Below are 12,642 nucleotides of genomic sequence, written 5' to 3'. Positions count from 1 at the left end.
CTCTTTTGCATTTGCACAACGATTTGCTTCAAGAACCTATATCTCATACATCTCAATCTGTGCAACACTGTGCGCTAGTGATAATATCTGGAGACGCATTCAGATAAGTAATTCGCATATCCTGTGCAGATGAATAGTACGCAGGTTTGTAATTGTGTAAGCAATGCAGTGATTTGTTTTTGTTCACTCAGACCCCGAGGGCTGGCACTCTTCACACTGCACAGCCCGGGACTGCCAGGAACTACACAATTTGTGATATTATTCAAATGAGCACATTGTTTTCCTGTTTATTGACACGAACGGGCGGGAGACAACTCAACAAGATTAAATCATTCAGAAACAATCAGCCCCTGAGTGCAAGTAGCATTTGAAATGTATTGCTCAAATTATTGAGAGCCATTAATGCATGTGTCCACTCTTGATGCACTGTATATTACACTCATTCATCATGGCTGCATGGCCTGGCAGGCCAACAGAAAACATCTTTTGTAATCATATAGCTTCCTGTCAAGGGCAGCATACACGTCTGTACATTTAATGATTCAAATGTTAGTTTTTACTGGTGAGTAGCTGACAAAGGAAAAGTTTGTATCTCACTGCTATGACAACATATGTGTGAAACAATTGGGGTTTAATGTCCACAGTGGAACATAAAAAGAGAACTGATTAATAATGCACTAGTCGTTCTTTTCCACCTAAATCACAATGAAACTTTCGAGTTCCAAAAAATACACAAAAACTTAAAAAAGTCTCTAAAATCAATAGGTTACAAGGCTACTGACTCGCTCAAATGTATGCTACACTGAAACTGTGTATCAGTTTTGGCATGGTGTCAAACTCTGAGCCCTATCAGGATGCTAGCTGTCATTGGCATAAACGCAACACAGATGCACGATTCTCAGCCTCTTCACCTCCAGAAGTGAGATGAAGAACATCCCAGCCTAAGCTTTAATTTCCCCTTCCACACAAAAGACATATTTCAAGAGGAATCCCCACATCTGTCCCGCATTGCACAGTCAGTGCTCTTCATGAATGCACTTTTGGCATGGGTAGAAGGGATATTTCAGCTTGTTTCAACACCTTCCATCCAAAAGGGGTGTTGAACTTAATCTGAGCCAACAATGGGGGGAAAAAAAAGTAAAGTAACTTGATGGCAAACCTCCATTAACAACAACAAAGTGCCAGTATATAGGCAATTCTTGACAAAGCTGTATTACTTGACTGAAGGCTGATTTATACTTCTGCGTCGGACCTACGCCGGAGCTGTAGGCAACGCGTTGTTTTTAATTTATACTTCTGCGTCGTTGTTCCGCGTTGACGCGCAATTACTCACGAAGAGGGAACATGTGAAACCAGAGGGAGTGGTTCTAGCAGACCAATCACAGCGCTTGCGTCCGCGTAGAATTGACGCGTTGTTACATTTTTGGAGAGGTGCACGTCAGGGTACGCGTGCTACACACAACCTATGACGTAGCTACGGCGGGAGTTCGACGCAGAAGTATAAATTGGGCTTCAGAGTGAGGCTGATGTATTGTAGCAGCAGTAGCTTTGTTTCGTACCTTTAAATCAGTATATTAGAATGATTTCTGAAGGATCATGTGACACGGAAGACTGAAATAATTATGCTGAAAATTCAGCTTTGTCATCAACTACATTAATAAAGAAAACACTTTTTTTAAATTGTAATAATATTTCACAATATTACTGTTTATACTGTATTCAGTAAATGTAGCTTTGATGAGCATAAGATAAATATAAAATAAATATAATATTTCTTACCAACCCCAAACTTCTGAATTATATTTAAAGATACTGCCCCCTGTGGTTATTTTTTCTTAGTAACTTGTAGAGTAGCGAACTACATTTTAAATTGATAGCTTTACTGTAGTTTAAATACTAAAAGTATTAGTAGATTTTAGCCTGAAAAAATACAGTTTCAGAGCACTGCTACTTCTGGCTGAGGCTGTGCTATTATCAACAGAGAAAACAGTAATTTACAAAAGGTAAAGACTACCTTCCCACAGATCGAAAAGAGAAACATAGAATCGGGAGTATTCCTCCTCTCAGATGCGTTTTCCTCCCGTAACTGCGCAGGCTAGATATCAAAGAGAAGTGAAATCCTGGGTGCTACAGGAGCTGGGATGTTAATTCCTGTGGTGTGAGCTAATCCTGCGAGTGCTGACATCCTTTTTCTTTATCAAACACACCATGTGGCTTGTACACATGCCCGGAGAAAACTTCACCGTCAAAGTAAATTATTACTGTGCTTATATTATGTGGTATGGGAGACAATGAAGACATAAATATCTTTGGAATGCAAAACATCTTCAAGTCTAGATGAAAAAGAGATAGCTACAATTGACAGCTACAATTTGTCATTTCCGCCCCAAAACAATGATGGTTAACAAACACTAGTCAGTCAAAAGGACAGCTTAAACTCAAACTCACAAAATTGGCTCAAGTTTGGGGGCAGTTTCAGGTTGCTCAAACAGAGCAACGTATAAAACTGAGAAAACCAAAAATGCTCACTATTGCTTTAAATTAAACTCTAAAACATATAAATACATCAATTGTTGTCAAAAAAAGTAAATCACCAAGGAGACACTTAGCCTTGTTTGAGGAGCCACACAATATAAGAGGCCATTCACAACATTGTTGAAAAATGAGGGCGGAAAACCAAGTCAACCTCACACAGAGCATCGCTGCCTTCACCACGGCTGGGGACACTAGAACTTGGATGTCAAGATTAAAGGGAGAAATAAAAAAGGAAGAGAGGGAAATAGAAAGGGAAGGCAAAGAGTAGAACAAGAGAAGAGAAGAGAAGAGAAGAGAAGAGAAGAGAAGAGAAGAGAAGAGAAGAGAAGAGAAGAGAAGAGAAGAGAAGAGAAGAGAAGAGAAGAGAAGAGAAGAGAAGAGAAGAGAAGAGAAGAGAAGAGAAGTCTCAATATCTTAAATATCATTATCGTGCTTTAAAAATTGTACTGGGAAAGAAAAATGCAGATTAATAACATTTAGAAGAGATATTAAGTGAAAAAGAGAAAAAGTGAAAGAAAGCTGTCGAGACCCCTTTCAGGAAGTATCGCCCCTCCTTTGCTTTAATGAGGTTAACTGTAAAAGCATGTGCAGGATACAGTCTCCCTTTACACACAGCAACGGAAAGGTCAGCCGTTATCACACCGAGGCCCCCGTCTCGGTACAAAGCAAGTGTAAAATTACAATTACACCTTAATGAATAGCATATTTCATTACATATATGCTAATTAAGAAGTTTCAGATACAACTCTGGCTGTGATAAGCATCTGCTTTAGTACCACGACAGATTGCTCAATCCTCTGAGCTACATGTTGCATTGTTCTGAGAGAGAGTAAAAAGAAAGAGGAGCATATGCGTATTAGAAAAGTTAGCGGTTTGTGAAGCCGGTCCTTGCGCTGCAGTGTCAGTGTTCCAGGTGGAGTGTGGGAGGAAAGGCTGGTGTTCTGGCTTTTGTAACAAGCGCCCGTCTCCACAGGCTGACGTGAGCGCGCTAATCGCTTTAGCTGATCCCGCTCGGCTGTGTGTGAGGCAGATGTTTGTCAGGCCACAGCACTGCTCAGCGTTCACACTGCACTAAGCGAGATTAACCACCACCTTTATTTATTTATTTATTTATTTATTTATTTATTTATTTATTTATTTATTTATTTATTTCCCTCCTTGCCCCCGCCTCCCCAAATCCCTGACTAAAAAGCTGGGAGAAAGGAAAAAAACACAGCTATATTAAATCATTGTGTAAGGCACCCTGCGATCGTTTCAGAGAAATGTGTTTTTCCTCCATGAATTTCCAAGAGTGGCTTTTGGGGAGAACAGCCAAACACGCAATAAGACAAATGTTTACGAAACGGCGACAAGGCCGCTCCATCATATCGACGCGCAACTCTCTGAGGTCGTTGAAATATTTTCATGGTGCAAGTCAAAAAATAAGAAACATTTGAAGTGAGAAACCCAAGCCCTTGTCATTTGATCTCTTTCCCCTCTCTTTCTTCTCTGTTGTTCCATTATGCAGGTGCTGGAGGCCTGAGGGTACGAGGCATTCTGTGTGCAGATGCAGCTACCCTGCGCATAAACACTACCAGACGTCCATCCAGCACGGGTCTGTTCTGCCGAATATTACTCACAGGCTTCCAATTTGGCCAAATCAACCCAGCATGTTCCCGATGCTCACGACGCTCTCATGAAAGGCATAATCGTACAGGATATGTAAACATCTCTCAGCTTATGGCAGAAGACGGGAATGACCCGCTGCCGGTACAGAGGACAGTGTGCAAAGGTCGAACGTTAGCCAGATGTTACGTATTTTGTTCTAAGCCGCTTGAAATGCTGTTACTGTTTGGTGATTTGTCATGCTTTTTGAGACAATGGGAGTCATATTTACATACACTTGCAGTGACCACTTGAAAATCTCATCAACAGTTTTGCGTCAATATAGGCGTCAACCAGTATTTCTTTTTAACAGACGCTGACATGTAGAACGACGTACATAAACTGCAGAAATCATCAGGGCTGTGGCACAGAAAGTAGTGTGTTGCAAAAGACATAGAAAGTGCAGTTGTCCTTATGCCTACCCTCTGTCAAAGCTCCAACATAAAGCAACAATTGTGACTTAAAATAAATGTAGACAAATTAATAATTAAATAATAATCAAGTAATCTCATGATTTTTCCACTTAACGCCAGAGTTAAAAGGAACGCATGTCAGGTTTGGTGTCAAAGAAGGGGTATTTGAGCCTTATTAACGGGGTTGTCGGTATGAAAGATAAAAATAAAAAAAGGCACAGTAAACAACACTGCCTTCAAGTCAAAATGCAAAAAGGTACAACATGCAAGCCATTAAATGATCTATACTGAAAGAACAACAACTAAATTTACACCCACTAAAAGTGAACAACAATAAACTTCATGACATTGTAAAAACAACATGTCAGATTTAAAAGGCATGCCAACCTGTGTGTTCTTCAAGCTGGGAGTAATGTCAGCATCCCCCCCTCCCCCTCCCCTCCCGTCCCTTCATATAGTCCGTGGGGAAGGTCCCTCTGCGAGCTCCCGTCCAAACTAGGGTCCACTGCACCTGGGAAGAAATAAAAGACATGTTACACCTTCAGCTTGAAATTAGAGTATCCTCCCAGGGACACTCACCAAACCAGAGTAATTCACTTCACACGCACACCCCTGACGATATGACATTTCCCGCTCTACTGATGTATCCGCACAGGTCTGGTACGGCATGTTTTGTTTGTGTTGCGCTGGGGAGTTTTCAGCTAGAGTGACATCAAACGCAGCCACCCTGGGGTGTCTGGGAGTAGACTCCTGCTATAACCCGTTTCCCTCTGCTTACAAACTGCATCCTTCCCGAAAGGTTATCATAGAGCCGCTTTGTTACTCCTAATCCAAAATTCATTACATATAGCAGTTACCACAATTTAAAATGATACGTTTCCTGAACGGCTGGGTGAGCTCCTTCACAGTTCGCTGAGAGGTAAGGACGTAGAGAAACAGAGGGTAAAAACGGACACCAATGCTTTGTGTAACTGCGAGAGCAGAGCACCATAAACATGTAGAGTGGTATGTGTCAGCACCTAATCTAATTTACCGACCTCACAAGCGATTGCACGTTGCCAGGTAAGCCAATTAAGCGGCTATTAACCTTGTATAAGTGATAGGGGTGGAGAATCTTTGGTTTCTTGGCATGTGACAGGGTACTGAGGCCGCTTTTTGAGTGACAGCGATGTGAAGGTCAGACGGTAATGTGTGGCATGAATGTGCAAGTGATAATGACTGGGCCCTCTCATCGTACCCGGCTCGGATAGCTGCTAACTGGATTGGATGGCCGACCACCACATCTCTCAGAGCATGATACACATACGTCCTAAGCTGCTGAGAACAGGATCAGCAAATGGCGATGTGCAGCAATGCCCGCGATGGAGCGAACACAGGAACACCGAGTCTCTGTTGTGCTGGTCAGATTGCAAAAGTGAAGACATACTGAGAAGAGCCAAGTTTCTAAGCAGCTGCTTCCAAGCAGTTTTTAGGACCTCATATTAACCAAAACGGATCCACATCACCACTTGACATGCTTATCATTTGGACATTTCTAAATGATCAGACTAACTAAAAATCCCAAACGTACGCCGAAGAAGCGTTTGAGTCATAATTAGAGACCAGTCCAGAATATCATAGAGACTTTTGAGTGGGCTCTTTTCACTTGGGCCAATAGAGTTTTTTAGGCCAGCCCGCAATTTAGCATCACCTTTGTTCCCTCAACAAAAAACCAATAGGTTTTTTTCTACTGGCTTTTGGATTATTGCAGAAAATAAGCTCTGTATCAAACAAAAGTTTGAGTCTTAGGCCTACATGTTTCGTTCATCATGATTATCTTCAATGAACACAACCTTTTTGAATCTTGATGCCTAAATACAATCGGCAAAAGAAAAAGCTAAATGAACTACACCATGGCACATGATTTCTGACTCTTTCAGTCATAATAATAAATAAAAAAATGATTTGGTCACACTTTATTTTAAGGGTCCAATTCTTTTGCCTCATACTTCTAATTACTGCTTATTATTAGTTAGTAAGGTAGTTGTTAAGTTTAGGTATAGTCATGCAGAATAAGGCATTAATAAGTGATTTGTAAGTACTAATAAACAGCCAATATATTAATAATATGCATTATATAAACAACTAATAAGAAACTAGTTAATAGTGAGAATTGAACCCTAAACTAAAGTGTTACCAAACATTTTCCCTGAAAGTTTGAGTTAGAATAGTTTGCAAGAGTGTAATTATAAAGGCAATGAAAAGCAGACTGAGTAGATGAGTTCACCTGATTGGTGTGATGATGTTTAAAGTCCTCAACAACCCCTGTAGTACTATTTAGCCATCAACTTTATCAAGACATGTCACAGCTTTAAAAACGTAAAGGTATTTTATTTCGTATTTTATGCTGTAGAACAAAGCGTGAAAATATCTTGAAGTTGTTAACCACAGACCTTATTTCAGGCATTGACCAAAAACCCATTCAGAAAACCCATTGACTTTCGATGATGAAGTGCTGAAAACTTCGAGTTTCGGCCTACAAAAACTACAAATCACTTCAGCACTCTATAAGCAACCACCTACAAATCCCCAACAGACCCTAGCAACCACATAGCAACACTCAGAGCACATCAGCAAACATAAAGCAACACCATGGCAACAAAGCAACAACTTTAGGACAGGTCAGTGATCAAATTCAGGTAGTCATTTCAATAAACTTAAGTAATTCTGTTTTACCTGTATGAGTGAACTTGCATCATATACCGATATGAATGATCAGAGCAAGGATTCCACTTTAGCATCTACTTTAGTCTTTGCGCAAGTGGAACAATTGACCATTTTACAGAAAAGCAATTAGAGGCTGTGAAATGAGTACATGCTTCATTCCAGAAGAGGAAGATTGCCATTTCTACATATTTGAATCCACTAGAAGGCAATCACTGAAATATGCAAACATTCATGAGAAAATAAATGTAGTGGAAAATTTGGTGCATATCTGCAATCAAGTTTCATGTGCAGATCTAGGAAGAAAGAACAGAGCTAAGGCAAATCGACCTGATATTGAGTATCAACTGTTTCTCAATGAGGTTTCAAATAACCTTTAAAATATTCCAGAGTAATAGCATGCGTTTCAAAATGAGAGATTATTGGAAGTGTCAATACTGTTACTGATACAGAGCAAACATCGGTATGCTTTTCAAATGTGTCGATCCTCTGTGATAACTCTTTATGGAGTGCTAGAAGCAAGTCCTTTTCACAAACACTGTACAAAATGTCTCTCAACTGCTTGCATGCCTGTTCTGACAAAGTCATGGACAGCAATGAGGAAAAAACAAATGCATTTAATAAAATTCAGTTTTATATGGCTTAAACCAATACAATTTTGGCCCAGTATTATATGGATTTATCAAATAATTAAATATGTATGCATGCACGTGTGTATGTATACAGTCATATTAAAATATTATATCATTTTGAAATTATTCAGGTTTTTCATTTAGATGATATGACATCCCTATACTTTTTTTAAAACATCTGTGCTCTAGTGTGCATGTCTGTCAACTCTGCACAATTCCACTGATCTGCTTCAACCCTTCAAAACCATGACCCTTCTCCATCCTCTAAATGCTGTGAACTGCACTAGACGACACGCTCCTGCACGCACGGAATTCTCTGCATCCGAAAATTCAGGCATAATTCTGAAAGAACCAGCCGTTTTCACATAACACACCCTCAATTCAATTTAAACAGACTAATAAATGTTGAGTCATGACATGCAGAAAGAAAGAAAGAAAAATCAATGTAGCCAGCAGTGCAAACAGTTGATAATTACGAATGGAAGTGGGGGGTGGGAGTGCAAACATCATTTGTTAGGGTGAAACATACAGTTCCTCACTACAGACAAGAGTCGGGTGGCAGAACCCTGCCAAAAGCAATAATTGATCATTTACATGCAAATAGAGAACGAATTTCAAAAAAATGTGTTTAAAAAAAATAAAAATAAAGAATGAGCATTTTGAGGTGCCGCAAAAACAGTGAGCATTTTGAAGTGCCGCATCGCATGGGCATCCAGCAAAATCAATTCACACTCTGAAGAAACCATTTTCCTCAGCCGGAGATAATGTGCCACACTATGGGTTGTCAGATACTTATCAGAGGGAAATTAGCTGAGGAAAACTATTCCCACCCAAAAACAAACAGGTCAAGCGTTACACCTCGCTCCCAAATCAGTGATATCATCAACTGGAGCTCCAGAGTAAATGTCAACAATTGAAACAATTTGGGCACAGTTCCCTCTAATTGGTCATTTCTAAAATGTCCTGAGGATATAACAGAAAGCAAACACTGCAGTCCTTCTGTCGTGTAGCCACTTCTGCAGCTCACTGTAATAGCATTTAGTGCTGTAGAACGTCAGATATTCAGGCATGATCTGATTAAAACATTTCATTTACTTTGGTTTAGAGATCCATTTAAAACACCAAATGTCAAAAAAAAAAAAATTCTATCTGACAAGTTTAATAAAAATGTGCCATTAGCTTTTTTAGACTTCACTTAAAGCTGAAGAGTGTTATTTTTTTCAGTGTTAAATACTTTCCCAGCTTAATATGCAGAGACAACTATAAACAAGACATTTGCAGGATGAATCCCGTGCGGCACTATCAAACATTGCTCTGTTTGTTTGATTGTGAATCCCTACCAGACCAAAACAGCAACGCTGGCTCAGCCAATCAGGTGACTTTGGGAGCGGAACTATCTGTTCATCAACCAATAAAAGACAGAGTTCAGGAAACTTGTTTGAAAACAGTCATTATTAATGCTAAGTGGTGCGGACATAACACACTTTGCCTTTAATGATGCAGTCTTCTCCCCGTAAAAACCATTTGGTTAAAATATCTGCGCACAAACAGACTTCAAGTGAAATAGTACTGGTTGCAATAAAAGCATAACTGTTCAGAAATGCATACAATACCAAGGCCAGATGTTCATGCCAGTCAGAAAAAGGCCCATTCAGATGCTAGGTAGCTCTTGCAGTAACCACCAGTCAAAGACAAGCAAGCATTGCTTTTTTTGTTAAGAGTTTTAACATTCTCAACTACTGTAATATTAAACAACTGGATAATTTCCTCAGACACAAATATGATTTTCTAAAATATTCAGGAGATGAAATTGTAAGCTAAAAAGATAAATGCTAAATTTAATCATATTACTTTGAAATATCTGTCAGGGTCCAAGTTCACATATCATGTCTTTTTGTTTTGGTCTTGATAGTAACTCACGTTCATGTTTAAGTGACCTATATCTGTCAACAGTGTGAAAAGACCGTCGCTCTGAAAGGAGCTGCACAATAACGTCACGCCCATTACCCACACATAATCACACAAAAAACTACCATGGTAATCATATGTAATAAATACCATAATAACTCCAGTTATTCTTACAACCAAAATAATATGAAATATCCTGCAAACAATAAAACAACCATTTCAGAATCCTTCTGTCATTATGTTTACATTTCTTTTTTTGAACGACAGTGGCGGCTAATAGCAAGTTACCACATATTTACCACATGGTAATTTAGTGGAAACTGTGGTTGCAATGATAGATGTTTGTAAGGACGTGCATTTATAAACATCAAACCCTATATTTGTGGGACAGTCCATCATGTAAAATGAAGACAATATCTACAAATCAATGCTCTTTTAAATTTCCTTCAAATTTTGCTTGAACCAAAACATCTTACAGAAAAGCACATCCATCAAATAAATGGACAAACAGCATCCTAAATCCTCCATCAAATGGCTTAAGACGACTTGGAAAAACACCCATATAAATTACATTTATGAAATTGTTTTTGTTGCTCTGTCGTCATTGTGTAGTTTGACAGTCCTAAGTATTCACTGACTTTGATTGTATGAAAAAAAAAAAGAAAAAAAAAAAAGATAAAAGCAAAAAAGATATTCTTCAAAAAATGATACCTTTTGTGTCCCACTGAAGAAAAAGTCAAATAAAGATGGAACAGCATGAGTGCAAGTAAATGGTATTTTTGTTTTAAATGGTAAAACTTCTGGGTGAACTATCACTATAAATACAGAAATATTCATATTGAAAAAAAAATAAAACAAATTGTATTTTGACTGTGGCTCACGGGCCTTAAATTTGCACTCAGAGAGATTTCAATTTGTTCAAAGCTGAGAGAAAAATAACACAGAAAATTGGTGGTATTTAGATGTGATTTGATCAAAGGTGGTTCTTGGCCTGAAAAGTTAGAGAACCATTTGATCCTCTGTTATCTTGATGACTACGTACGTATCGCATCCATTTAGACATCATGCACACTGAGTCAAATGTCAGAGTTAAAGTTTCAAACAGCAAATTCAAAACAAACATGACGGGAATATAAAAATCCGACTCCATTTTAGCTTCTCCATTCTCTCAGCTCCATTTAGCCCTGTCACATTCACATTCTGTTTACCGCTACTGTAATTAACAGAGGCATCTCTCTCTCACTGAGACTCCACATCGTGGTAAAGGTACATTATGCAGCGTTTTGCTATGCTAATCCAGGTAATTTGCTTCATGCTGAGCACACTTCCCCAGTGTCTTGATTAACGATTCATTTTCCTGCATTAGTAACCTGATCAAGATACGTCACACAGCATCTCATATAGTGGTTATTAGAAAGAAGGCTTTTCTTGAAATCATTCATTTGCTTGTAGATTGTTCAGTTTCCTGCAAATCTGCCCATTCGGGAAGCCATTCAGCAAAGCCCGTATAAGCTTCTTTGAAGCAGATTGGAATGAATGACTGGGAAAGTACTCCAAACTGTCTTTAGCCTGTTTTGGGGGATAACAGTCGGATACACACAGCCTAGATATAAACCAAAACACGATCAGACAAAACAAAACTAGTCTACGAATATATCCATACTCCAGTGTTCAAATAGCAGTGCTCGATTATGACGATCTACATAGCTCAGTGTTGATAATAATATAGCGGTTGAACAATACCTGGATGACATACTGCATTTACTGAAGTGTGAAACCAGTGGACAGTTTTCAAATATGATGGATCCTCAGCTCGTAAACCATCATATTTGAAAAGACAAAAAAAAAAAAGGTGGAAAACCGTCAGAAGAATACTACCGTTCAAAAGTATGAGGTCGAAACAGTACCAGTAAAAACAGCAATAGTGTGAAATTAACTATATTCTATTTGGATATATTTTAAAATGTAATTTATCCCTGATGGCAAAGCTGAATTTTTAGTACCCCAGTTTTCAGTGTCACATGATCCTTCAGAACTTCCTCTAATATGCTAATTTGGTGCTCAAGAAGATTTTCTTATTATCATCATCATCATCATCAATGTTGAAAACAGTTGTGCTGCTAAATATTTTTGTGGAAACCTTTAAGAATCCTTTGCATTTATTAATTGGAAATATACTTTTTTTGTAACAATATAAATGTCTTTACTGTCACTTTTGATCAATTTAATGCATCCTTGTTCAACATATTAACTGCTTTAAAGAAAATCCTACTGACCCCAAACTTTTGAACGATATTGAATGTCCAGGAGTGTATTAACAACACACCTGCATACTACAGCGCATACTTCTTCAATACTCGAAATCAAAATCAGAACATACTCTGAAATGTAGTACAGGAATCCGGACGTATCCTTGAGCCATGTGCTCATTCACGCGCGAGTCTTTATGAACAACACTCAAGGGGGATGTCGGAGGTCTAATCAAGGGCAGAGTGACTGATGATAGCAGCAGCCCCTCAACTGACAATATAAAGACATAAAGCACATTGAGCTATTATATGGAATAACTAAAGCAATAGTTCACCCTACACTCACATGGAGAGGAACAAAAAAAAGAGAAAAAACAAATTCTCCCAAGAAATCTTTAAAGTGGAATTTTCACATACTCCATGAAGCTTGATGATCTCTTGCTCACAATGCCAGAATACTGATCCGTCTAAGTGGAATCACGCTGTTTGATTCGTTCATTTGTATGCCTGTCAAAGGGAACGCTGGAAATATCTCATTTTCCTTTGAGCCAATACCTC

At 38.8% G+C, this 12,642-nt stretch overlaps 1 protein-coding gene across 3 annotated transcripts in view; it reads right to left on the bottom strand.

Annotated features, from left to right (window-relative positions):
- zmiz1a (zinc finger, MIZ-type containing 1a) overlaps positions 1-12,642 on the bottom strand; it is a 131,370-nt gene that overhangs the window by 90,761 nt on the left and 27,967 nt on the right. For all 3 annotated transcript variants that reach the window (XM_084392261.1, XM_084392262.1, XM_084392259.1), the window contains exon 2: positions 4,980-5,103. The gene's annotated coding sequence lies outside the window, so the exon portion shown is untranslated. The remainder of the gene's footprint in view (positions 1-4,979; positions 5,104-12,642) is intronic.

This window comes from Rutilus rutilus (genome assembly GCF_951802725.1).
Source record: "Rutilus rutilus genome assembly, chromosome: 20".
Lineage (NCBI taxonomy): Eukaryota > Metazoa > Chordata > Actinopteri > Cypriniformes > Leuciscidae > Rutilus > Rutilus rutilus.
Note: the sequence above shows the minus strand (reverse complement) of the source record. Positions and strands in the feature narration are given on the sequence as shown.